Raw genomic sequence first — 24,359 nt, 5'->3', positions numbered from 1 at the left:
GTTGCCATAAGTTTGTTCTCTAGACTGCAGCCTTCATGACATAGACGTTTCTCTTGACCTGAAGTAAAGCCTTTTCTTACCTCCCAGCTTCAGCCTGTTTCTGTCGTCCACACAGCCAGGACGTACTTTAGACACTCTACTGTTGAGAGAAAGAAATGTCCCTGTATCTCTGCTGTGAGCTATAAGGATAACTCCTGGAGTCAAATGAAAACAAATGAGCCTTGATTTACCTAAACACTACCCTGTGTTCTGCTAGTTCTTCTAGGCTTCATACAAACATTTTTTTTACATGCCCTTTTTACTAAACAAGTATTGACAAAATCACATTTAATTTCAGGAGCTAATTAACATCTTGGTAACAGGAAAACCTTTCTTACAGAATTCACATCCATATCCTGCAATGCTTACAGTAAACATCCTTGAGGTTTTTCTCTACTGAAATGGAGCAACACTAGCCAAAACACCTCTGACATTTCCAAGTATTTGCTCACGCTCGCATATACATTGCTTTAATGCTGTAAAAAAACAGAACAGCCCCTTAAGGCAGGATCGTTTCTATTTGCATACAAGTAATAGTCCAGTTTGACTAAGCTACACAGCTTTCCAGCACTTTTACGTTAGTGTGACTGCATCCACACTAAGGGTGGCTGATAAAACAGCATAAAATCACTTTTCTAAATGAACAGTTAGAAATGGACACAGAATTTGCATAGAGATAGCAAGCTAGGGAGAGATGAAACCCTTCTCCCCTTTGGGTTATCTTCGTACAGCAAGAAAATGAAAATTGGTGCTAATGTTTGTACAATTCTATAGGCATATGAAGTGGTATAAAAGGATTACCAATAAGTCAGGTATCAGTGTTAATATTACAGCACATAAATAAAAAAACATTGTGGATTCAGATGCAGTGTAAAGCAAGAGGGTCGTCATGAGTGTCAAAGTAGAGAGACACTCATTGGAGTGAAGTTGGAGTCTGTCTCTACCCTGACAATTTCCTTCCTTATTCAAAGCGATTGTTTCTGCCTCTCATTTGCATAAGCACTTTGCTCATTAACATGCTGTAAAAGGAAAAATGAGCTGGGGGTGGGGAGAAGGAATGGGCCACTGATAGAATAAAAAACATTTTAAACCAAGGAAGCAAGAAGGTCACATCATCCCCAGGATGATAAGAGCTGAGGTCAATGAAGGCCATGGTGCCTTGCTGTCAAAATCACTCAGAAAAAGTATATACACATGACTATCTCCCCTCTCCAGTTCTCCTTCCCTTTCCTGTCCCCTCCCACCACTTTCTCTCCTTGCTGCTGCCTCTTTTAAACCAGAGCTGTCTGGGCCAATTCTGCTCTCATCCCAGCTGGTTTCCATGTGCCGAGTCCATTTTCATCTACCCCAGCAGAAAAAGAACCAGCCTTCCGGGTTTATTCGCAACTGCCCTTGAGGGACAAACCCACAGCTGATGTAGGGCAGACCTGAGGATCCACCCCTAAAATAGCCGCCGGGGCGGGGCACAGAAGAGGCAGTTCGGTCTGGACCAGCAGCTCTGCTGTGGTATGTGTTAAGATTTGCGCTGGATTTGTGACAGCCGTGGCAAGCGCGCCCAAGGGGGTGGAAGGCAACAGAAGCTTCTGCCTGATGCTGCAGGCAGGACACATGGACAGCCCACGCTCTCAGCCGGTGGATATTGGCTCATGTCACTGGCTCGAGACAACATCTGGCTTCCTCACTCTTGCTCCTTCCCACTGGCTCTCTCCTGTTACAAGGACAGTTTGCTGCTAACATGGCTTCAGCCCAGGAAATAACTCCATTTTCAGTGCTGGCCAGGCTCAGACTGAACAGCAAGGGGGCAATAGAAGGAAGAAAAAAAAAAAAAAAGAACAGGAATAAACAGAGAAGTGGGATGAAGCACTACATAGTGCCATGGATAACAAAGTTGAATGGGACATTACAAGATCATAGTCCTTTCCAATGTCCTAACCATTCTCAACATACTTGTCTAATTATGTTCTTAAGAAAACACTAATGGTGGAGACTGCTTCCGCCCTACATGATCTGCTCCAGGGAGTTTCTGCCCTTACCATTGGAGAATCTATTCCAGTGAATCTCTTTTGTAATAAAAACCCACTAATTTTTGTCCTTATTGACAGGACAAGGAGAAGACAGTTGCCTTTGGTTTTGCAGCAGCTTTCAGCATTTTGGAGGCTATTTTCACCAGTGCTAACTGTAGCGGAGACAGGACGCAGACATAATCGGTCATGTAAGTGCAACTGACAGCAAATACTTGAGACAGGAAAACACATTCGTGTATCGTTTATATTAGACTATGGGGAAAAAAGTGGGTACCATGTGTTAACTGGTAAGAAAAAACTCATACCCACCTCGTGTGCTTTTGCACTGTAAATGATGCAAATGGGGGAACTATTGATGGGGAGCTAAACCAGGGAGCCTAAACCTCCTGTGGTCTCTCTCCTCTGCCTTTCCTACACCTTTTGGGTCCATTATTCTGTTGCTGGAACTTGTCAGGTAACACAGGTCAGGTGAAGGCTCTTGTTCTAATATCTCAGCCGTCTTTCAGTAGTCAGTATAGGCATGAGAAAAGATCCCCCTTCAATTACCATCAGTGTCCACAGAAGCAGCATCTCCTACAACCCAGCAAAAGTGTCCAATACAGGGTGACTTCCAAACTGTATGAATAAAGGTTTCCTGTCATACTCAGAAACATGTCATTTCAATTTATGAGTTTGGAAAGAATTAAAGGAAGATGGCTCCCATCTTTGTGAGAGACACTATTAGACTAAACACAGTAGTGATGGTTCCCACCTCTATGAACTTTACGTGCTAGAGCAAAACATAATTGGTTCAGTGGTCAGTATGATCTATACGCTTTCCCAACCTTGCAGCTTAGAGCCCAGCCAGATCGCCATGCACAGAAATGGTGATTTGGCCTTTCACTAATTAACATAGCTAGTCCACACCAGGTGTGAAATAATGGAAAAATCTCCACTCACTGCATGCCTTGGTTTAACTACACTCTGTTGTAGATGTGATTACATCATTATTGCATCACTGAAGGTGTAATAACAGCACATACAAACATGCTCATGTTAGCTTTCAATGAACGATGAAGCCAGTGCAAAGTGGAGCTCATTGAGAGCCAAGGACCCCCCAAAATACCAAAGTGTTTAGAAGGCAGCACTGAAGGCTATGCTATACCGTGGCTGTTGGTACAAAAGACACTTTGGTAATGAGCAGAGCTAACCATGCAGCTGCCAGATCTCTGTGGAGACACAGTAACCCTCCAACTTTCAGGTAAACTGATGCAAGCTCTCGTGGCCTTGGGAAATGATGCAGAGGTCGCTTAATTCAGCAAAGCTCCACTGCACTCCATCGAGTTACGTTATTTGCAGCACAAACCCAGCCTGTGCTGGAGAACCAAAGCCAGATATTTATTGAACAATGTGAAGGAAGAGTATCATCCTACAGTAGGCAGAGAATTACTTCATTTCTATAGGGCACATTATTATGCAAATAATCATCTTTGCTGTCATAAAACTTGATAGATCAGGACATAAAATTTAGGAGGTGATGAGCTTAGCATGCTATTCTCTGTAAGTGCAGGTGTAGCAAGTGTGCCTGTGGTTTGTCAAGGCCATGGGAACTGTGCTCCTCATGCCTCCACAAGAGATTTTCAGTACTGCCCCGCAGCTTTGCTTTTTAGGCACAGTCTGTTTTGTTTTGCAAAGGGTCAGCAGCACACTATGCTCACAACAGCAGCCTTCAGGCAGCCCATCACCACGGTGCTGCTGACGTTTCAGTGCGGCGTGCTTTAAAGCTAAGAAAGTATTTTTATGGAGTGTTAATAGTCCCACACAGTTGACTTCCCCGGTGACCCAGGCAAGGTGTAGCAAATGAACTGAGTTGTTTTACTAGACACCACCAATTGTGATAGAGACAGTGTCTAAATCTTCAGAAGTGTTCGATTGGAGAGAAATCTTATTTGGCATGTAGTCAATAGCCCAGTGAAAGAATAGAGTGTTGTCCAGCAACGTCCCCAGAGGTATCTGGCACATTTAACAGAGGCTGGGGATAATAAAAAAAATCCCCAACTTGGATTTTCAGAATGCTAATCAGGTTTACATTTCACTGGAGGAAAACAATACTTTCTGTTTTTGTCTATTTCCCAAGGCTGTTGAGACACCCAGAATCTGTCAACTAGGCACAACAAATAAATTGAGAAGTGTGATATTGCAGAGGAACGATCTTATCCTACGTTGGTGAGAAAAGCCACCATAAAAGGGATTAGACAAACTCTTCAAGTGGAGCTGAACAATATGGAGTATCTGTTCAGTGGGTTGAACAATGTCTGACACAGGTAGTCCATAAATTGTCAATCCCTGGGGGATAGAAGCACATCCCAAATAAATAATTTCTCTATACTTGCCTGTTTCGCATACGCTTCCTGGAAAAGGAACTGGTACTGGCTACTGGCTTATTTATCTGATTTTTTCTATTTAAACATATTTTATTTTAAGTTGTAGTGTTTCAAGTTGTTCCATTTCAGGTCCTTAGTTGTGCCTAAATGAATGATTGTTGTTCCTTGAAAAGAAGTTTCCTCAACAGTCTCTGTTTTATTGATAGATTAGATGTGGCTCCAAAATAATGGCATCACTCTCTTTCATGGCTTTCTCAAATACCTGGATCAAGTCACAACAACATACTTAGTGATGTTCCCAGGGGGTAACAGCTTTAAAGTTTGTAGAGTTGGTACCAGCTTCCAAAGACTATTGTACACATACACATAAACTCTTGCCTGGGCCATATCTCTCATTTCCCCTCGTGTCCACTTCACCCTCAGGTTTGAGGCTGGCTGTAGCCAGTGTGCAATGAAGATCTGCTCCAGATCTCCGACACCTCCCGACTGCAGCCCTGAGGAAATGGCAACCAGGTGCCTACGACACCAAGGAGCAGATCTCACAGCAAAACATTCCCAACAGAGCTTATAGTCAGGCTCACGCGGGCACTTTACTAATCGATGGACTGGCAGCACTATAGGGTTTCAAGCTGTAAAAAAAATCACTGTGCAAGCTTGGATGGAAAGAGAGGGCGGGCATCTACCAGCCACAACAGAGCTGTGTGCAGAGGAGCTGTAAAAAAAGGGACGGAGCAGCTGGAGAGCGTGCCCAGAGGAAGGGCAGGCAGTGAAATAACACATGAAGGGAAAGACAGCCTTGCCCTGCCTTTGAATACAGTGTGCCATCCTCTAAGTCCAAGGGTTAAAAATACAGGCACAGCTGCAATCATGCACTTCCTGAGCAGCGTTCAGTATAAAAATGGAAGCAGGAGTCGAGGAATTTGAGGCAATTTCCTGGAATCCCTCAGGAAAGATTGAATTTAGCTTGGCTGACTTGCCCCCTGCTGAGAAAAAATTATTCTTCTCTCAGAATAATAATACTAATTATTATTATTATGACTGCTTACATAATAGCATTACCTTTCAGTCACCACCAAAATCCAAAACTTGTCATGCTGCACATTTTATCCACAGTGAAAATCCTTTTCCATCTCTATGGGACATGATGGGATAGGAGAAAACTTACAACTCATCATGCAAGAGAGGTAGTACAGCCAGTCATGGAAATCTCTTCCCAGTGCAATTACCTATCTTCTCAGGTCTTATGTCTGTTGGCTGGGCAAACTCCAAGCTGCACTGAATTATTTTTCGCCTCCTTACTCACTGAGCCATCAAGTTGAAGGAAATGCATAAGGCTACGGCAAGCTTTCGGTTTATCTCTCCATTAATTCCACTCTTTCATTACCCTGCACCATGAAGTTAGCAGTAATGGGTTTAGTTTTGGCCTAATGTGAAGAGGGCGTAAGGAGGTGCTGAAGGCACAGAGAAATACCCACTATGAAATCTAGTAAAGTGCTTTGAGTTACCAGGTTTGGCTCTGTTACTCATTTTTAGTAGAGGATAGAGTCCCCTCAGCTGGGACATGGAAACTGGTCATCGGTATCCTTATGCTCCAAACGCTGCACAGGAAAAGCTTTATTGAAGCTATCTGACTTTACGCTGAAACAGATAAGGAGTGCACATGAGCTCTGCTGCATAAACTCTGAATAACAGCTGGAAGCTGTTATAACTCTAACCTTCTAGGGCGGATACATTAGAGATCTTCCTCTCAACTTTGAAACACCTGGACTTTCAGCCGAGTAGTTCTGAGTCTTGTGATGCTATGGGTTTAGCAAAAAAGTCTGTGGGAGCTTCCAATATTAACTGAAGCTGTTTGCTCACCAACAGTGTATGATGTGCATTACACATGACAGACAGCAGGGCCTGAAGACATAGAGCTATAAGAATCGATAACAGTCCAGACATTGAAAAAGCATGCAGACCCTGAAGAAGTTAAAAAAAAATAAATCCCACTGGTTCCATTTTTATGCTCCCTGGGGGGGTCCTCTCCATTTTTAATTTCTGGTGTGCTTTGTTGCCGGCTAGAGGTGCCACAAGGCATCCAAGACACTAATCTTTCTAATAAAATATTTCCTTCTGGATACAGAAAGTGCCAGCACTTTAAAAAAAGAGAGAAACAGAGCAATCTCAAAATCAACTTGCAACTGATAAGAATAGAAAGGTCAAGTTCTTCTCGGCATAGACGATTATTTGCTTTCATATTCACATCTCATCGCGTCGCATCAAGAATAAAAAGTGAAAAACTAGTCTCACGGATCAACAAGCATCACCCGCCATGGAAGAAAGTTCTGGGATGGGGGTCCAAGTCTGTGAGCAAAGACAATTGGGTTACCCGACTGCATCCGCCACTGACTCGTAAATCACCTTCTCTAGCAACGTCCTGAGTTTCCAGGCGTTGAGGCAGAGACAGCTATGCTTAGCAAGATTGTGAAGCAAATACTAGTTGCAGGAAGCAGAACCAAGAGCTTCAGGTGTCTTCAGCATCCAACTCCGTCAAGCAATACACAGACAAAACCTCGGTGGCCTTTTATAACTTTTGGGAAAGGTGTAGTTAAGCAGCACCGGTCAACGAAAAAGACAGGAGGAGCAGCAAACTGGTTAGATCACAAGTCCTCGCAAGGCTCAAGGAAGTGGCTCCGTGAGTTATCAGATTCTGAGTTTTGCCCAAGGCTTCCAATTTCAAATGGAAACTACGGAGTGCAATTTTTCTGGAAATCAGATCCAGAGTGCCTCAAATTAGAGATGTAGTGCCTCCACCCACCCGCCACCTCTAAATGAAAATGTCAGCCTTAATTCATGAACGGTTTTTAAATCCTTTGATGGAAAGGACTTGAAAAGCGGCGGGTATTATCACCAGTGCTCAGTGCTGGTATCAGGCATGTGGCTATTTTACGAGCACGTCATGCTCTCCCCCATCCTCCCACCCTGGAAAGTTATAATGTATCTCTGGGGCAGGTTGATATTTGCACTTTGTTGACACCCAATAAATAATAATCCAAATATTTGCACTCATGGAATATTTTGTGACATTATAGAGCTGACAGACCCTGATTATTCGGGAGCTGCTTTGTGCGCAGAGCTCCCATTGGTTTCAAAGTAAGTGCGGAGTTCAGAACAGCTGCAGAGTAAGACCCATGACATTTATGTTTATGAAATAGGAGAGACCTTATCATTTGCTGGTTCTGTAGTCACAAAGCCAGAATAGCTGATGAGGGGCCTTTGCTGGTATCTTCAGTATAATCACAATGTACACAACTGAGGTGTCTTGGCAAGTGGTAAGTGAGCTAAGGAAAACAAAGGGAGATTAGCACAGGGTGCTGCAGGGCAGGAGGGGGGGCCCTGGCAGAGCTGGGGTGGGGGGCAGCCCCCGGGGGAGCTGCAGGGGCTGGGGGGACCTGAGGGGACGCTGGTGGCGTTGGCACGGGGACCCCCGGCCTGGGAGATATTGGGGGGGGGAGGGGGCTGGAAGGCAGGAGGGGGGCACTGGAAGAGCTGGGTGTGGGGCTCTGGATGGAAACAGCAGGACTGCTTTGTGGGGGGCACTGGCGCAGCCAGCGTAGGAGCTAACAGAGCTCGTATGCCATCTGCTGCTACGCTATTAACTGCTATTAGTCACTGAGCTTCATGAGCATGAAATTTCCTTAGTTGCTGAAAAGGAAGGAGAAAAGCCTAGAATGTGGCTTAACTTTGATTAAGCACCAACAAATTTGGGACAATTTAAACAAGTGGGATTTCAAAGATCTCATTGAAGCATATTGCAAAATTCCTTCCTTGCCTGGGGGAGGCACACACACAGAGCATGCCCCATTGTACTTCTCCTTCCACAGCACTTTTGTCAGCAAGATAAGGAGAAAGTATTTGCATGTGGTTAGGGAAGGAGCTATGGATTTGCTAAACGGATTTGTATCCTGTTCGGTTAGAGTGATATGGTTCAGCACATTCCAAAAAAGATGGAAGTAGACAGTAGTACGAATAGAAACAGCTTTCCCAATTATCCTAGTTAAGATAGATGTTGGTAGACTTATTAATCCTCATGCTTCAGGGCTTTTGCCGATCAGCAGCTTGGGTCAGGAAGAAACATCCTACACCTTGTCATGGTGTAATGTCACACAATTAGAATTGATGTCTCCTTCTCACGCACTAGCTTTGGCGATTTGCTGGGGTGGGACAAGGGGCCTCTTGTGACCACACAAGGGAAGGTTTGGCTCCCAGAACTGCTCCGGAGATACAAAGGCTACCTTAAGGTACACGAGGACTAAAGCGAAATGAAACTGTGGATTTTCTTCCTGTGAGCACTTGCCCTGGAAGCCAGACTTGCGTTCTTCCAGTTCAGCGGGGAGGGAGACGAAGGGTGGGAGCAGAAGCAACCTAATGTGACTGTCACCCAGCCACAACACGGTGACACGGCTCGATTCAAACAGCAGGCTGGAGAACTAATGCATTTGCAGATAAAGGCTGAAGGCACTGCTTTGAGAAAATTATAATCTCCTTCCTCAGACAGAGGGAGAAGTGAAATGCATCTGCCAGATTATTAGTTGTGAACGATTTGCTCAATCTTACTGAGAACACAGTACATATAGCAAGATTTGGCCACAACAGGGGACCAGCCAGCATCCAGCAGTCCTGTGCAAGTAGCAAGCTGGAATTTGGTGGCAGCCAGACCAGCCCACCCGGGTGCCAGGCAGAAAAAACAGGCCGTTTTGTGCACATGGGAGTCGTGGGGGATGGTTGGACTATGCAGTAAATCTGATCCTGGGGCTATTAGGACTGGATCAAAGGCTCTGCAGCCATGTCAGGAGAACTGCTGAGCTGGTATAAGTTCACTCTGTTGGAACAAATTTGTCCAAAGCGTTTTGACAAGGTAAGTTTGCTGTTTGGTTTTCTGTCAGATCAGGTACCACCTTTCTGCACCTCTTTAACTTCACGGTGGATTGAGTGTCGTCTGCCCTCCTGTCATTGGCATAAAAGCATAAATCCCCTGGAAGGTCTGCATCATATGCTCCAATTCAGCAGAGGTGCGCTTGTGTGCCTGCGCCACACTGAAATTGTGCTGGCGGGTGATCTGGCCATACTAAGCTCCAGTACAGACCACTGTGAAGCAGGTCCTCAGCCAGCGCTCCCCACTCCTGTCCCATAAGAGACCCTGAGCCTCCCTTCTGTCTCTCTGCACCTTTCAGGATCAGTGTCCCCTATTTTTTGGCAGCCGGGCACCCGTGGTTTTCTGCACAGGGTGAGGCGTCTGGGAATTCAGACTTTCCCAACTAACCACATCCTAGCTGAGGCACTAAAGGAAGCTGTTCTCTCTTCATGACCATACATTACAGCCATTGTTAGTCAGTCATTGTAAAGTGCTCTTGGAGCAGTGGCAGATGTCCTATTACACTGAGAGAAGTAAGACACCTGGGTTCGTTACCACCTAATTAGGTTCTCCATGTGATTAACTACTTGTGCTGCAGACAAAGAAGCAAACTACCCAAATGAATGCCAACAGAAGACAGGCTGGCATGGCAGCAGCAGGCACCTGACAGGCACACGCATTTCTGTAACTCATCTGGCTTCCTGATGGAGAGTGAAGGATTTTTAGCACAAGTTGTAAAACTATAATCAGAAACTCTGATAGCATATGTTTTGCCCGAGTCACAGTTATGTCCTTGCGACCCCCACAAATCTTTGTCATCTCACATACAGAATCCACCTTGATACCTACCTCTGGCCCATCTGACCTACCTAAACCTTTATGCCTCCTCTGCAGAGCCCCCAGCACCTTCCAGACAGCTCAGCATCTCCTCCTCAGAGCCACCTCCACTTTCCCAGCCAGGGACACCTCTCTGCATCTTTCTGTATTCCTCACAGCCTACATTGTCCCTCTGCATAAGACCACTTTTGTACCTTTGCTCTGGCAGAAAACTTTCTGTTGGGGAAGTCCTTTCGGCTAGTCCTGAGATTTGGCTGTCTTCCTCTTCACCCAATTGCCTAAACCCAGCAAGGTCACAAAGCAAGTCTGCAAAACCATCTCTCTTCGTTGAGAGCTTCCAGCCTGCTAGAGCTGAGGCTGCAGTATTCCTGCGCAAGCCTGAAGGCAGCAGGCTGGATTTCCTCTTGAGCGGCTGATCCAGCCCAAACACAGATCCACATTCAAGCTGTCTGAAGCCTCCAATCAATCAGTGAATTGCGCTGAATGCCCTTAGGAAAAAAAGATCTTTGATGAGGCTTTGCTAGTAGCAACCAATCCAAATCCATTAGCTTTCACATCTGGAGTTCCAACGAACAATAAAAATGAGCTTGATGGCCTCAATCTTGTCCTCATTTTTCAGCATCACAATAACCTGGCTCCACTAAACACAATTCAGCATGATTGCCTGACTCTGCTCAGACTTTGGGGATACCCAGAACCACTATAGCTGCCAGAGAAGAGGGTCAGGACAGAGGGTGCTTTGGCAAAACTCCGTGTGCGTGCACATATGCATATTAGGGAAAGATAAGAGGAACTGGAATTGGAGAGGACGCTGCAGGGTAGGATCAGGGGTATTGGCAGAGCTTTATGATATAAATCCACACGGTATTTTCTCAGTCATACGTAAGTATCTGGGCAGAACTATTGCTTTGAGAATGTGGCCGCCTCTTGCCCAATTTTCATCACTTTTTGAAGTGTAATTGTTACTCCCCACCTTGTGTACACTGCTGCTGCCCCCTCATATGCCCACCAAAGCCTGCATCTCTGCTCCTAGGCAATGGGGGGCTTTGCCTTGCAACTGGGATGTGACGAAGGAGGTTTTTCTCTGCCTCCCCGGACGCCGGCAGGGAAGACTCCTCTGATTCCAGGTGATCTGAAACGCCAAGAGGCGGCATCGCGGAGACGATGGAGGCTGGGATAATTGTGTGATTTGTGCTCATGATGAAAGCTGTTCCGATGCCAGCCTGGGCCGTGCGCGCTTGGACTAGTCCCAGTGCTGCAAAGAGCCCAGCGTGGCCCTGCAGCTGTCGAGCCAGTTGCCTGGCAGGTGGGCAGAGCCTGCGATCTGGAGTACCAGCTTTTAGATGCTTCTCTCGGTTTCTCCAGGAGCTTCCTACACCGCAAACAGTTATTCTGGTTTACTTTTCTTTTTTTGTTGCATTTCTGAGGTGATGTTGGTGCCAAAGTGAGGTGGGAACCACATGGCAGCTGTTATGAGGGACCCTGGTCATTCCACTGCTTGCATGAGTAACAAGCCCTGACCCAGGATTTGCCCGGTTTAGTTCAGCCTTATTTCCAATTATCTCACTCCGCACACACATAACCTCCAAGAGCCCTCTCCCTCTTGTGTGAAGGGCAGCTGGTAGTGGAAGCGTCTTTTCTCCTTTCCCCTTTTCTTTCACGTCGCAGCCCTGGTCCAGGCTCCCTAACCCCACCTCTCTCTCCTTGCCTTTTACAAAGAAGGAGCCCATGCTGAGACCTCTGCATGAAACCATCAACAGCATCTGCTAATGGGCAGCATAATAGCCATTTAATGGGCCTGGTAAAGCTAAGAGATTTGTAAAGAAAATATGAGCCACAATAGCCAAAGAGGAATGCTCAAAAGCAGGCAAAACTGGCAGGGTCTTTCCCGCTTGGACTCAAGTAGCTGAAGCAGTGCCTGCAGCCAGGCAGGAGCTTCGTTGGCTTTCCAAGGCTGCCACGCGTCCCCAGGAAGGAGACTTCATCCGAGAATGACACTGTCTGCCCAGCCTTCAAGGTCGTATGAAGGTTTCCCAGGCGGCTTGCAAACAGCTCTGCCAGATGTTGCCACCTCTGGGGCGGAGCAGAGCCGGCAGGAAGGAGGTCAGCCTCCCCCAGGCTGGGGGGCAGGTCGCCGCTGGAGGCACTGCTTTTAATATGTTTCACAGTGCAGTGAAAGGTCTGTTAAGGCTTCGTCCCACAGACTCCTCTTCCCCAAACGCGGCAGAGTCTACCTATCAGGAGCAGCCGGATTTATTTGATCCTGCCAGAATTTATACCTAAATCTTTTAATACTTATTTTCCTTATGTGTAGCCAAACGTTTTATGAGACACACTAACCCCTGCTCAAGAAACAGACAATATATTTTGAAGGATATTGTATCTAGCTGACATATCATATAAATTCCCTTTGCCACCCTGGTGCCCACCTCTAGTTATACAGCCACCATGGAGCGAGCACCAGTCCATATCTCTCTGGGGCCCTTCTAAAGGCCCTTATCACTCTGCACATACGCTGCCTGTGCAGGATGCCCACGCCTGCAAATAAAAGCTGAGCTGAAATGAATCAGGTCGTTGTCAGATGATCTTGCTGTTTTGGTGTCAGTGTTAGTGGCAGCGCCAGGAGAGCATATGCATGATCTTGACAGACTTTTCCACACCTCTGGAAGGTGTGTGTGGGGTCAGAGAGGGAGCCACATGGTCAGCTTGAGGACAGCCTGCCCTGGTGCTGTGAGGTGGGATGTCTTGGCACTGCAGCCTGGCTGAGCTATTCTTCAAGCTGTCTATGCCGCAGTGGCAGGAGATACGCTCACACCCCACCAGCTCATCCACTTGAAACATACACTAGCGTTTACCAAAAATGTCAGGTACTCACTTGGTACATCATCACAGTATTAGTCCTATGTGCAACCCTGACTCTCCACCTGCTCCCCTGTCCCAGCCCACCCCAGGGCACGCTCTGTTTCAAAATGGGACAGTAGAAAGGCAGGCTGTGTTTCCCCTCGTATTTCCCTGTCTAGCGGCTCTCCATCCTCTCTCCAGGCAAGTCCGTCAGTGCCGTGTGCATGGGATTAGTGTGGTCTCATGCACTCTCATCCTGGAGTGGGTACGGGCAAGGGGTATGAGAAAAGGATACCTTCCCTCACAGTATAAGGGAGAAAAAGCATTTTTCACTCCTTTTCATCATAAAGTGAGATCTCTGAAAGACAGGCCCTGGCCCTCAGCAAGATCAAATTGATTGCCACATGGGGAATTATTGACAGGAGAAAAAAAAACAACACCTCTCTCCTATCACTGCATCCTAAAAGCTCACCAAGTCCTTATCCAAGAAGTGCAAAAGCACAGCAATGGTGTGACAGATGTGACAGTTTGGCCCATTACTAACAAATAAGCACATTGAAGGTGATTGCATTTCCTTTAGTAGCTGAATTTAGCAAACTATAACTGCCCACTGGTTAAAATAATGCTTCACTGCTTTAAGGAGTAAAAAGCACGTGTTTAGGTGCTGTTTAACCTGGGATTTGGGGTTTGCTAGTGATTTCGGCAGACTGCTTGGACCTAATTGCCTCTTGGTAGTCCTGGAGGAGGGATTTTGAGTTACCATTACAAATATTAAACGCACTGACCAAAGCAGATCCTCCAGAGAGGAGCAGAGAATCCATGGCTGCCCAGGAGACCATTTGCACATCGATGCTTGAGGGATACATCTCCCCTACACCTGTACCGCCCAGCCCCAAGCAGCAGCGCAGCTGGGGCTCAGCCTTAGGGAGCCTCTGCTGCACCCGGCTGGGGCGGCATCGAGACCCGGAGGACAAGGAGCTGGCAGACAGGGAGCCAGGCTTCGGCAACAAGGGAGAACACAGCGCCAAGGGTGCCCTTCTCCTGTGGAGAACCGGAGGCTACCTTTGCCTTGACAACCACAAAGACGACCGGGATTCATAACGGTAGGAGCTCCCTGCAGCCAAGAGTTTGAATAATTCACTTCCCAGCAAGAGACATCAATCCTTTCTCTGCAACCCCTTCTACCACCTCGTAAGATGTATGAGGGGAAGGCAGGAGGCATTTTTATTATTTTTATTTAGTTTGTGGATGTTTAGTGTTCCTCACTATGGGCACTATGAATATATTCAGTCCTCACGTGTATGATATTCTCAAGACCTTTATCAGTTAACTATCCTTGCTTTAATTTTCCCCCTGTTCTCACCCTTACTTTTCCCTCTTTATAAATTACAACATTCAGGCCTTTGCTGGCGGTAGAGAGCACTACATTGTTCTGGAATAAAATGGACTTTATTCCATTATAATGACTCTGCTTCCAAAGGGGAGTAGTTATACTGGAATAAAAGTATTTTTTATGCTCCAGTCTGGAGCATAATTCAATCATAAATTACATCAGAAAAAAATAAACCATAATAATAAAATGGCAGTTTGTGCATTGATTAAAGTGAAAACACTCTTCATTCTGGAATATTCCGCGTATAAAGTGAAGTTAGTGTGCAATAAGCAAGGGTGTGATTTTTTATAGCACACTAACTACCCTTCATTCATTCCCTAATGGACACCCTGCCAGAAAACATGAGTGCCTTTAGGTAAGGCAGGTTTGAAAGTGGAATAAACTGTTGTGCATTAATGTGCACTAGGAGTATTCATAAGGGAGCATGGGGAATTCACCGGTGAGCTGAAATTCCACCACTACCTACTTCCTCAGTGACACTCCCAGCGAAGTCCAGGTAGGTCCCAAGGCTGGGACGGCTCTAGTGGAATAATTCTTCATGTTTTCCCATGGCAGGAGATTTTTCCAGGCCCATTGGTCCTTGTGATCTGGATCTTGAAACAAGTCATGGGGCCTTGAGGAGTGAGAGATTTGAAGCTGTCCTATTCTTGGGAACAGGGATATGCCACCAGGAGATGTGCAACGCCAAACCCATCCCTCCTAACCCTGCATCAGGATGCAGAATGTGCTTCAGGCCCCCCAGAGCAGCTGACCAGCCAACTCAATGAAGACAGGGCTTTGTATCTGTGCTGGTACCCGGAAGGATGGAGCAGCCAACATCACACATATACAGCCAGGGGCTACACTTAGGGCAGTTTCTGTTCACTTCTCTTGTCAGATATTAATACAGCATTTGTACCCAGCTTCGTTTTGTATCAGCCAAGAGCTCTTGATCAGACTTCAATGTACCCCATAAAGCAATCCTTTGCAGGGAGCAAGGGAAGTGATCTCCTGGCTAGGAGACTTCCCAGGGAGTCTGTCATTCTCTTTGATTCCGCTTTATATTTTTCTTTCTGAATTTACAGACTATGAGAGTTAAAGAGTATTCACATTTGCTAGTTTTACCTAAAGAACAGAAATATGCTATAAATGTTCCACGACTGATTTCTACCGAGATCTGCTACACAATTATATCAAGGTATACTCAGCGGGGAGTCAGGTGCCAATCCCAGCTCTGTGAGGGAGGCACTGCCTGCTGCCCCCACAGCTGAGAAAGGATGGGTCTGAGCACAAATTTGGGGTCCTCCCAAGAATGGCGCTCTTAGGCTCTTGACAACTTCTGGGTAAAATTTACTCATGGTTCAAAACAGGAATGGACTGCCATTTGGGAAACCTGAACACTCAAAATGTCCATATTTTGTTACCCAAGACGTGGGTTGCCCACAACCAGCCCTGCCATTGCCCCTGCCTTGCAGCCCTCCAGCTCTCACAGCCCAGGGCTCTCCACATCAGCTCTGCGTTTTTTGCTAAGAATGCTAAATCGCTGCCACACTGAGAGCTAGCCTCAGCTATGTCTCCACCAGTAAAAGAATATCCTCAAAGCCTCATTACTTAACACATTCTCACTAATGTGATGTTCAAGTATCACTCAATGCCTCATATAGAAAAATGATATTCCAACACTTTAGCTACTCATGGCTAATGCTAAGGTGCCTTGACAAAACAGCGTGTTCAGAAACATCACTGCCTATATATACGCTAAAGGGAACGTTGCCTTCAAGAACGTGTTAGTTACAACTGAAGTCCAACTTCCATAGACTTCAGGAGGAGGCAGAGACCCACAGGCGTCCGAGCAATCTGAACTTCAGGGCATGGGCAAACAAAGTCTTATGAATCTGCCTATTTCTGCATTATTGCCCTCTATGCTGAGAAGTAATTTAAGCTTAGCTAACTTCTTTTGCACTGAACAGGGTCAGGAGAACTCTCACAGTCTCCTGCCAAAGCTCGACTGTCAGCATGGTGACATTTAATGAGGGGAACAAAATTAAGGCGAGGGGGGAGAGGGTGGCTCAACTGCCGCACCAAGAGAGGTGTTCAGCTACCAAATTGGATTCTCGGAAGCTCATGATTTTAAAGGTCTTTTCCAACCTAAATGATTCTGTGATCTTTTCCTTTCCCGGCATGTGATTTCTAGCATAGGACATGGAGAAAGGAGCCTGTGGAAAAGGCACAGGGCTCCATAGGCAGATCAGCCCGAGGCCATCAAGCGTGTTTCTCTAGGGCTCAGATCAAGAGTTGAACCCAGCGCTGCGTACTGACTTGCTCACTGCGCTTCTCGGGCCCCTCGCTGAAGGGTTAGGGTGAAGCACTACATGAACATGGAATTTGAGGTGTGGATTATTATCAACAATTACAGTCTGGTGCATAATTCAATTATAAATTAAATTTGAGTTAAAAAAAACCAAAACACCATAATAATAAAAGGGCGATTTGTGTGTTGATTAAAGTGAAAACATGCAGTCATTAGCCTGTGTTCAAATCTTGTTAGCTGTGAGCAGAGCTGCGTATTGCCATTAACCTGGTGAGTGCCTGTGGGGAACTGGCACTTCTCTGGGTGTTTAAACCATAGATGTGCCTCAGGACAGCTGCTGCCCTCTGGGACCTCAACGCTGGAGGTCAGGCAGGAGAGTGGTTAGTATTTACTGGTAATAACAATCATTCACACTATACATTTTGCAATGTCTTGTACACATCTGTTTTAATGGGACAAGAGCTAGCACAAGGATCGCCATTTTTGAGCGGCAGGTGTGAAACCGAGACAAGGGCAGATGATGGGAGATGCTTTCTCTGTAGACCGTAGGCCAGCCTTGCTGGGACTTCGGAGCTACACACAGAAAGGGGAGGGAATTGCAGTCAGTGTGTGGGGAAAAGCATAAGGTCTTCGTCCATCCCTGGTGAATCTCAAGAGGGCAATAAGGGCCCTACAGAAAAGGCATGTCCTCTGACAGCATTTCTGTATCCCAGAGAAGTGCTTGGGAGACCAAAGCTAGGAAATTCTTCTCTCTACTTCTCTCAAAGGCCTGCAGGGACCCTTGAGGGATGCAGAAAGCCAGGTCCTCTTGGCCCCTACCTCACAACCCTGGCAACTTTTTGCCCTCTTTGATCTGTATTGTGGACAGGGCAGAGACCTCAAGCAGGCCAGATGCATCCTAGACCTCCTTCACATCCACCACTAAAACATCAACACGCCTTCCTCCCACACAGTGCTGTATGTCCTTCCTCGCACATCTGCTTTGCCCCACTGGGCTCAGGAGCTTGTGTTCTTCCCTGTACATTTTGAATAACCTTCCTGAGTAACCCTACTGGGATGCATAAAAGCTCCTTGCAGCCCCTTTTCTCTCCTGTATTTCATACCTCTCCTGAGCCAGGCACACTGTGTTCCCATATTATGAGAGAATAATTGCTTTTCCCCAGCTCACACCCATACTATTTTTTTCTCTTTTGTTTTACAAACTCCTCTCCCAGAGAAATATGTCCCTGCACGAGAGCATTAGATCGAATTTTTAGATCAAATTATCCTTCTGTTCTATAATACTATCCGTAATTACTCCCTGTAACTTTGCTTTTGCTGGTGATCTCAACCATCAGGCAATTTTCACATATCTTGCCAATAGAATTCCAGTACAAGCAAATATTAGACTGAGTGTGAATTTATTTTTATTTATAAATTACTTAACATAGAAAAAAAGAGAAAAGCTCTGAGCACTTAGCAAATTACTGACTTGAAATAGATTTTGCAAAATTTGCCTGTGTTGTTTTCTCTTGTGCCTTGCAAAAAGAAAAAAAAAAGGCAGCATACGTGCTTAGATACTGGAAAGAGTGGAGAGGAACTGTACAAACCATGACATATTTCACAGTGTAAGGATGCATACAGAATCTTGAGTTTTCAACACCATGAGATTCTCAACCCCCCCCCCGCCCCCCATAAGCTTAGGAACACTCAAGATACTTATATCAAAAAGGCAAGCTTATTATTTTACCTGTTCATGTATGTCTAAACTGAATCTCCTTTAAGCCCTCAGTAACTTCATCTGGGATCTGTTCGGTTACGTCTGACTTTGATTTGGTTAGGAAATTATTTTTCCCCAGATTTGCGTCGCTTCTTGCAAAATTTCACCCAGAGATCCGGCCAATGGGGAGCTAAACTCTAAATTAGGCCAAGTTCAGTTGAAAGTGTAGCAGAAGAAAAAAAAAAAAAAAACAAAAAAGGAAAGAAAAAGAAAGATCCAATTAAAACGCTGCTTTTGACTCCAGCTCGAAGTGTTCAGTTCCAGAACTGAATCCAAAACCAAACTTTGCAGTTTAGACCCATCTGCCGTGAGCCCTGAGCTCACAGGTGGAAGCCTGTAACCCGCTGCCAATGAGGGCATGTTTCATGAGACTGCAGTGGGAAGACTTGGCCGGCAGAAAATGTCAGCGTCTGCGTTCTCCAGGGGCAACAAGCACTGGGTTGCTCGTACAGAAGTTGGATGTTGGGGCAAGTAGGAAAAAATCGAGACAATCGCAAAAGACTGCAGCACAGGTTTTTTTGTCATTTTGGCTGGGTTTTTCCAAGCCCAAGGAGAGCAAGATCCTAGCTGCCTTAAATAGGCTTCTCTTACTATCACCGGCAAGCAATAATTCCCGTCAGTGTGGATTATCAAGGCTAATCTTAGATTTGAACTGAGAAGTCATAGGGAGGTTGAAGGAAGGACTTTTGGCTAAGAGAAGGCTCCTAGCAGTGGACTTTGTTCATGTTAAATGTCAAAAAGCGAGCATGCTTAGTGACTTTTGGCAAGCCTTCTTCCAGCAATCAAGTTGCAGAACAGATCAGGTTGTGGGATCTCCGTTCTTGGAGGTTTTCAAGATTCAGCTCAACAAAGCCAGGGATGACCTGATCTAGTGTTGGTGATGGTCCCAGGGAAGCTGGATTATGCGATCTCCAGAAGTCCCTTCCCCAACCAGCTTTTCTATGATTCTGTATTCTGTATAAATATAAGAGGCAGGACTGAGTCTGCATCGCCCACTCAGACTTCCCAGCAGCAAAGTGAATCATAGGCTCATAGAATAACTTGGATTGGAAGGGACCACTGCAGGTGATTTGGTCCAACACACCACTCAAAGCAGGGCCAGCTTAGATCAGGTAACACCACAGCAGATGGAGGACAGATCAGAGACTGTTTCCAAAGGCCCACCAAAGGTGACTAAGAAAGACACAAAGGTGTCTAATTCAGAAGGTTTACTTGTGTGGCTGGGCAGCCTGACGAACATGGTTCCTAAAGGAGCTCTCGCCTCCCCCTAAAATATTTTAGGAATCCACAAATAAAAAATAAAAAAATTGAAAAAATGCTGATTTAGTTCCACTTCTAGAGGGAACCCTTGTGGTGATCAAGCATTAAGAATGGAGCTGGAAGGCAATCAAGTCTCTCGCCCTGTCTAGGAGCAGAATTCCCTGCAACTGTGTCAGTTCAGACAGAAATTGTCCTTCAAGCCCTGTGGAGAGAGAGAGACCCCATGGTGCCTCCAAGCAGCTTTTTCCAGTGCTTCATTCTTGTTCCTCTCAAAATGCTTCCCAGTGTTTTAACTTAGTCTCACCTCCCACAGTACAAAGGAATGGCATCTTTCCCTCTTCTTCACACGCCTTTGGTAGGTAACCACCACATTCACCTGCAAGCCCTGCAAGGCAGGGACGCAGCCTCATGGATACCTGTACAACATATAACACAACTGGGCATGGATCAGAGCCTTTCCCTTTGTGTAGTATTTGTAAGACCCAACCTGTGCCAATGAATGCACTGACCCCATAAAGCAGGGAAGCGTCATTTCGGAGACGAGAAAATGAAGCAGAAAGACAGGCCTCATAGCGACATGCCAAAGTTCACGCAGAAAGTCTGTGCCAGGCCTGGGAATCAGGCCTTAGTCGAGCATCTTAGTGTTCTCTCCTCTCCTTTTGGCACTGCTGAGATATGAAATAATAATAATGATGAAATGTGCCCAGACACTAAGAAGATCATCACCTTAGTGAAGATAATAGGAATAGCCAGCATCTGTGTAATGCAGAATCAAAATGGTTTATAATGGGGAGAACAAGATGTAGCTTAGAGTTTAAAAGTAATTAAAATTTCCTACCCAAGTTTCTTTTGCTTAATGTACTTCCAAAAAAATGTTCATCTGCTTGCAAATGCCTGACCCTAGGAGTTCAAGTTTCAATGCAATGGAAAGGCGTATGCTGGCAGAATGACAGCAACTGAACGGCATCTCATCTGGATCCAAAAACATAAAGAAAGGGAAATACTCATTATTCTAGAGGCTCAAAGACAATTTCAATCCATTTTAACTCTAACAGGTCCCCCTGTGGCCTCTTAAAACCTACTGAATTGGAGCAAAGTAGTGTAAGCGGCAGAGTTTCATCTTCAAAGGTGCAGTGAAAATATCCAGGTTGACAAGAGGGCTCAGTTCAGGAGGTTTTGTGGGGTTTCGCTGTGGACTTTTAACAATGCTCTTCTGCAGAACCTTTTATCCGTGGATCTTACTGCACTTTAAAGATATTGACTAATCTCTCGCCACATTGCTCCTGTGAGATGTGTATTATTATCTCCATTTAATTAACGGGGAAACTGAGGCACGGTGAAAAGAAGTGATTTGCTTGGCCCCTCACAGCACACCAGTGGAAGAGCTGGGATTAGATACGAGCTCTCTTGATGGTTTAGGTGTCCCTCCTCGTTTCATCTTGCCCGGTTGCTGCTCACCCCTTCAGGTGCAGCCCCCCCCGCCCCCAGTCCTGAGTTGTCAGGAGCCCTGGGGGATGCGAGAGGTGTGCTGAGCCAGGCAGTGATCACAGCAAGGCAAGCAGCAACCCTGCCTGCTCATTCGGAGCAGTTCTGAGCATGTATAGATAAATCTCACCGGCCCAGAAGAGACCTCGTAGCTCAAACAGCCCTATTCTTAGCCCACCAGTCATCATTTGCAAAGGTATCCAGCAAAGTGAGAGGAAAAATTCCTCCTTCCTCCCCTGTTACTCTCGTGCCGCCCAGTGCAATTGCTGTACTAAAGAAGTATATGACTTTCCCTGAAATCAAGAAAAATGTTTCTGAGGCCCAGACTGGAAACTTTAGTTGTACTGGAAGCTCTTGGCATTCACAGTGCACCCCTACAAAACTACTTTCTCATCCCACAGTCACACCTGTTTTACAAAGCTGCGTGTGCTATTTATGCATATACGTCTATATACACACGAGTGTATATATATATGCGCATGTTGTTTCAAGCAGTTGTGACTCGCAGGAGTGCAACAGATGCAGAAATGAATGTTTATGTAACTCTCCAGAGAATAGTGAGGAGCAGCCCCGAGAATAGAGAATTACTACTGTCATCCAAGCAAGGTCTTCTGCTTAACACCCAGACATAATTATTCAAATATCAGCATTGTAAACTGTGGTAAGGTCAGCATGTTGAAGTCCACATATCCTGCTTGCCTCCTGAGGCAGCCTTGGCAGGAGCCAGGAGTCCTCCAGACACATTAAAACATATTATCTCATGCTCGGTGCCCCACTTGCACAGAAATGATGGTTGCTAGCTCAGATCCAACCAGTTCAGAGAGTTTTTTCTGATTGCACTTGAACACATAGATGTGCCTGTTCATGGGAAAAAGGGAGTGGAAGGAACATCCCCTTGATTTACCTTTATCCCATTGTTCTCCTCATAGCATGTGAGGGATAGAACTGTATTTAGGCTGACAAGAGCAGGCAACGGAGCCTATACTGTGCTCGCAATGTGGGGGTTGATATGATTTGACGGCATCCTTTTGAAGACATCCCAGTGTAGAGGCTGGGCACCTCTAGCAGAAGAGCTCGTGGAGAAATTGGATCTAAGCGGAGGGGAGGCAGGGGCTCAAGGTGGGGACAGTTTCTGTCTGAAGCAGGTTGCCAAGTAGGCCATTAGGGAGATAGATCCTCTATTAAGACTATGTGACTAACATAGATGTGATTCAGAGGACAAAAACCAGGAGTCTACTTTCTGAGTTTCACTACAGGAGAGAAGCAGGTGCCTCCAGAAGGGAATTCAGGATTCCTGAGGTAAGTGCATAAATGTTTTGTAACTCACTAATAGCAAGCACAATCTGAAATGTCACATTTGAAAGATACCTCTGTTTTCCCTTTGTTTCCTTAAAAGAAGCCAAACTCAGAGGCCTTGACCCTATTCCAGGGAACAAGAAGTCTCTTTTCTCTCCCACACAGCGCTGCTTCTGAGGCAAGGCCAGTCCCGTTCCCTCACAGAGCTGCAAGGGAGATGAAGCCAGTGGACAATGGAGACTGCTAAGACACCCTGGCTGCACCAGCAAACTGCCTCATCCTGCCTATTAGTTAGACTCAGTATTTGCTAAACAGGGGGTGTCGTTCCCACACTGATCATAATGGAGGTGCGATGAGTTATTTTAAGCGGCAGGTGCCTGTTCTTTTGGTACAAGAGGACTTGAGTTATATCACTGGTGCTGCTGCAACGAAGATAGAAGTCACCATGATATACAGTGTAGACACAACCAAAAATTATTCCTATGACCATGGATTCACTGAATTACTTAACGCCTTCACGCAGAACTCTGGAGTTTAATAATGCTAATGGGGTACTTCGAGATCTCTATGCGGAAGAGCTAAAAGAGGAAAATTATCATTATGTTCTCCCACTGTCATCCGCAGGTTTCAAAATATATTACAGTCCTTCACTAATCGTCACAATGCCCCACTAAGTCAATATTATTACAATAATTCCGTAAGTGCTGAGGGACTGATTCTGATCTCACTCACGTGAGTTCAGTCACGACACCATATCCCAGTTAGAGGACTGTCTCTTGCATTTCAGAGCTATGGGAACATCATGGGTTGGAAACTTCTACTACAGAAAATAAACCAGCTTTGACCACAAAGGACCAGATTAGAGGGCTGTAAAGTTGCCTCCTGTACATGGCAAGTCTGGTCCACCAGCTCCATTGCCTTCATGATGTTTTACAGCACAGGTCCTGCCTCACAGGAGAAATTTGGCAATTCTAGGCATTGTTTTGGCATTCTTTCAGGTGGGGACATGGGAGCTGACCTGGGGGCTCACACCTAAAGGCAGAGCTCCCCATTTACATCACAGTGAATGGCCACAAAATCCAAACAACTTGTTCAAGATCACACAGTGGTATCGGTGAAAATACTCGGAGTGAGAGCTGAGAGTCCTCACCTTTAACCAGCAGATAACCTTTCCCTCACCGTGACTTTGGACTGCTGACAGTACATTAGGCAACATGGTTCATAGCTGTAGGCAGGGATAGGGAGTTAAGAATTCAATTTCTGAGTGTTACGAGAGGTCCCTTGTCAAAACACTCCCCTCAGTGGGGGACCTCAGTATTCGTCTCCATAAAATGGGGAAAAGAAAACAATCCTTCTTTATACATTACTTTGAGATTCACAGATAAAACACATTTTCTAGAGCTCTGATCCTTTGTTAAAAAATTCATAACATCATTTTCCCTCCTGCCCCCCATTCCTCTAACCAAAATTCAGGGTCTTGTGGGTTATTCCAGGGGAATCAGGAGTTGGAAAGAAGTATTTCTTTTATGATATCTTGTTTATTTGCAAAGAATGCATGGAGTCATATTTTCTCCATGCAGGAGAACTCAAAAAAGCCAGAGACAGTTTCTTTGCTTACAGCATCAAACTCTCTAAGCTCTTCCTAAGGGTCAGGCTACCAGCTGCTTAAACAGGCTGTGCTTCAACTCCCTTCTTTCTCCATACTTGTGTTGAAGTTTCATTCTCCCTTTCTTTCACATGCATAGACACCCTCCCTGTTTTTTCAGTGCCCATTGAAGTTGTCTTTCCTGAGTGGCTGAAGTGCTTGTATGGCCCCTGGCTTGGATAGCAGCCTGCTATCATTCCATAGGAGAGTTTGAACATTTGCCCAGAGTG

This window comes from Larus michahellis, chromosome 1 (assembly GCF_964199755.1).
Source record: "Larus michahellis chromosome 1, bLarMic1.1, whole genome shotgun sequence".
In the NCBI taxonomy this organism is placed as follows: domain Eukaryota; kingdom Metazoa; phylum Chordata; class Aves; order Charadriiformes; family Laridae; genus Larus; species Larus michahellis.
This window is presented reverse-complemented; position numbering follows the sequence as displayed.